Source organism: Austrofundulus limnaeus, unplaced genomic scaffold (genome assembly GCF_001266775.1).
Source record: "Austrofundulus limnaeus strain Quisiro unplaced genomic scaffold, Austrofundulus_limnaeus-1.0 Scaffold56, whole genome shotgun sequence".
NCBI classification, from domain to species: domain Eukaryota; kingdom Metazoa; phylum Chordata; class Actinopteri; order Cyprinodontiformes; family Rivulidae; genus Austrofundulus; species Austrofundulus limnaeus.
This window is the reverse complement of record NW_013952458.1, coordinates 1,069,530-1,073,560: the sequence shown is the minus strand read 5'-3', so window position 1 is coordinate 1,073,560 and position 4,031 is coordinate 1,069,530. Positions and strand designations below refer to the sequence as shown.

Genomic DNA, 4,031 nt, shown 5'->3' with positions numbered 1-4,031 from the left:
TTTCAGATTCAAAACATAAAAATTTCATTTTACCTCTTTACTTTACTCACATGTACTCATCATGAAAGGAGTTGYTTATGCACTCTAAAACAAATGAAGAGTTGAGTTGACTTCATTTATGTCAACTGGTTCCACTAAATGGAGTTGAGCAAATGTGAAGCAGTTTACACTTTCTTTTTATTTTTTACTTTCACCTATTTTTGTTTTCAAGTACTTTATACACTTCTGGCTGTAACACATTCAACTGAGTATTGAATCTGGTGTCAGTCCTGAGTATCTATTACACGGGACTGATACCAAGTACTTGTACTCGTTAACGAGTCAACGAGTACAAGTACTTGTAAAAATGCTAGTATTGGACTGATACCAATATTGGTATTGAGGCACCACTAGTTATGTGTGATGAATTGCAAACAAGCGTTATGTTAATGCTTTAGTTCGAGCTGAGCCAGTTTATTAAAACAATGTAATGTTGAGTTACATGACTGGTGAAGATTTTCAGTCATGATATTTAAAAAAATTGTTTAAAAATAAAACAGTTCTGAAGCTGAAGTACACGACTGAAAGAAGGGAGAGATTGTGATTTATTGGGTTTAATCATTTGATATAGTTTTCATTCCCAAATTTATAAATTATTTTAAAGATTACAGTACAGGAACTGGGGGCCCTCTGCGATCTGATCATGAATAAGTGCTAGAAGTTAAAGATAGAGACATATTTCCATAGTCCTCATATAAGAAAATAAAAATTCAAACATAACTGACTGTAAAGGTTTAGTTCAGCCAAACTACAAAGCAATAATATGCTCCAGAGTTCAGCTTTTGTAAAAAATAAAATAAAAATAAAAACCTGTTTATTCAAACAAAAGGAGCAGTTTGACAGCAGAGAAATAAGAGGAGCTTCTTAATAACCTCAGGCTTACAACTGAAAATGTGCGAACAGGGATRCATTAACTCTATTTGGGAGGTCATTTAAAAAAAAAAGAGAAAAAAGAGTGCTGAGTAACCTTTTTTCTGGCCCTGACTGAAAGGCTGTCTTTTTTTCCTCTTCCACACTCTCTCTGCTCTGCGCCCCGACTGTGAAACTCCATAAAGAGTGATGGATGTTGATGGAGACACACAGAGAGGTGATTATAGATCATGGAGTATCGAGGAGGGACACAGACAGACAAGGAAACTGAAAAAAAAAAAGAAAGAAGRCTTGATTCTGGGCTCAGAATCTGTAATGGAAAGGTTTATTTGGATGTGGAGCTGTTGCACCACAGTGTGGTAAAACGTTTCATTGCAGCCTGGAAAACAAGAACATTTTAACAACCTGAAATGGAGTATAAACTGACACGAAAAGAATGTTACAAATTTGCAACACGTTTTCTGTTACTTTTATTCAGTTATTTGTGCACAAAGTTCTCTTTTTTTTCCCTTCACTGCATGTTGTGTCTAGAATTTTTTTTTTCAAAATTCAAAATGTTATCATGAAAATAATATGGTGTGGTTCAGCAGTTTGAAGTGCAGCTGATGTAGGGAAGCTTTAGCTCAGGGGTGGGCAATCCTGGTCCTCGAGGGCCGCAGTCCTACATGTTTTACATTTTTTTCCTGCTCCAACACACTTGATTCAGTCACTGAATGACCTCTTCCAAGGTCGGCTGTACGGAGGACCAAAACTGACATAATTAGAATTAAAGGCAGAAACATGTAAATGAACCACTAAATAAGTAAATACGTTTAAAATGCACCAAATAAATAAAAAAGGAACTTTACCTCAAGTTTTATAATTTAATTGACCTTCATATTTATTTTTCCAGCTTAGTTCCAATAAATTGTATATTTTTAACACACAATTTAAATTTTCCACTTTTTAAATATATATTTTTATATAGTTTTTCCTTTTTTCAACATGCATTTGTGTCTCTTAAATGCTTAAATTACATATTTTTTAATAAAGGCACAGGTAATCCTCCTTGCCTTTGTTTTAAACTAAACTTTAAACTTTAAGCTAAACTGGGGCAGCACAAGCATGCAACACATTGAAATAAAAAGACTTATTGGAAAAAATGTAAACATAATTAAATTTAAACATTCAAGAGACACAAATGCATGTACAAATAAAGGAAAAACAATTAAAATATATGTTAAAAACAGTAAATTTTTAATTATGTGATAAATATATAGACTAATTTATTGAAACTAACCTGGAAAAATAAATAGGAAAGGCAATTAAAATATAAAACAGGAGATAAAGTTCTCTAATTGATGCCTTTTAAGTGTATTTATTTAGTGGTTCATATAATTCTGCTTTTATTTCTAATTATGTCAGTTTTGGTCCTCCATACTGCAGAAGCCTGATGATCATCTATTCAATCATATCAGGTGTGTTGGAGCAGAGAAACAAGTAAAACATGCAGGGCTGCGGCCCTCCAGGACCAGGACTGCCCATGCCTGCTTTAGCTGCACTGGAGCACCAGCAGATTGTCTCAGAATGATGACATCATAACATGAGCCGAGAACTAACAGCAACGGCTGCGTTCCATTCCAAGATACCTAAATGTGAATTTCAGCATTTTAAGGTTTAACTTTTACATTCAGATTTAACGTTTAAATATATTTTTAACATTTAAATTGAGCATTTAGTAAAAAAAAATGCTAAATATAAAAACAGTGAGCTAAATAATAATGAAAAACATGTTAGTGGAATTTTTTAACATTTCATTTCACACTTGGCGCCCCTAATGTTTCTGTTACTGAAAATTTCAGAACATGCAAAAAAAAAAATCCACTGTCACTTTTAACTCCAAACTGGGACTGGGGAAGATTTAGAAGAACCCTGCCTGAGGATTAAACAGTCTGTTCTCTGGCTTACAGGGGACAAGAAATGCAGTAATTTAGCTAATGTATGTAACTCTGCTTTCCTGAGGGGGGAGAACAGCTACATCACCTGTGCCTCTCTGGTTGAAACCTTTTAATTATTTATGACAAGTAAGTGGACAGGGAATGTGTTGGGGGAAAAGTTCATCTCTTTCTCTTGGTCATATATTTTAAAAGATGACACATCTTCTGTCTTTTTTTTCTTTCATTGAAGGTATTGTTCCAGCCAAAGGCTCGCAAACACACTATTCCAATTTGAAACTATTGATGTTCACACAAATGCCCTCTGTCTTCTTCTCGATCTTTGCAATGACTCAAACAGATGAAACMGTGTCTAAAGAAACGATAAATAAGGCATCTATCTACGATTTATAATTATTTTACCCTCAATASCTATATTTACATTTAATGACAATTAATAAATGCCACAGTTTTCAGTTTGTGCAGATAAGTGCTAAATAATGTGTCACTTCTTAGGCAGCTGTGATCGTATAGTGGTTAGTACTCTGCGTTGTGGCCGCAGCAACCCCGGTTCGAATCCGGGTCACGGCAATTTTATAAATAATTACAATAACTTGCACAGTGCTTTGTCTACTTTAGGACAAAAAAAAAAGACATTTAACCTTGTACCACGTTCATACAGGAAAAATAAGAGGGACAGCGAAGACATAACAGTTGGGCTACTTAACGTTAAAGCTGTGCTTTCCAAAACAAAGTTCTTGCCATCTCTTTCTGCTGCCTTCAACTCTTTGAATCAAGAGCAAAACAACTGCAAAAGGTTTTGAAGTGAGCTTTGATTTACAAAGACTTGCAGAAGTTTATGCAAAAATGTGATCATTTAGGCAACAAACCATGAAGTCTTGCAATTGCAGAGGGGTTTAGTAGGGGTGGGCCTTAAAAAGACAAAATAACCTAACTATGAGCATGACAAGTATCGGAATTGGCGACACTAGCCCTGTATTTATTATGGGATTAATACCAAAATTCCTATTGCCCACCTCTAGATGTGTTTTTTTGAAGATGAGACAGTGAGTTGAGCCACATCACAGAGAGGAAGGGTTACACCGGGTAAAAGAAATCCAATGATTTGCCCCTGCAGATTTATGAAGTGATGTTCAGCTGGGACGTTTGCCCACAGAGCACTTCCAGGATGATGGTGCTCAACTGTCC

At 35.1% G+C, this 4,031-nt stretch overlaps 1 non-coding gene across 1 annotated transcript; it reads left to right on the top strand.

Moving 5' to 3' along the window:
* The first annotated feature begins 3,341 nt into the window (after positions 1 to 3,341).
* trnah-gug (transfer RNA histidine(anticodon GUG)) lies at positions 3,342 to 3,413 on the top strand. The gene has a single exon. It is a non-coding gene; the product is annotated as a tRNA-His (tRNA).
* Positions 3,414 to 4,031: the final 618 nt, after the last annotated feature.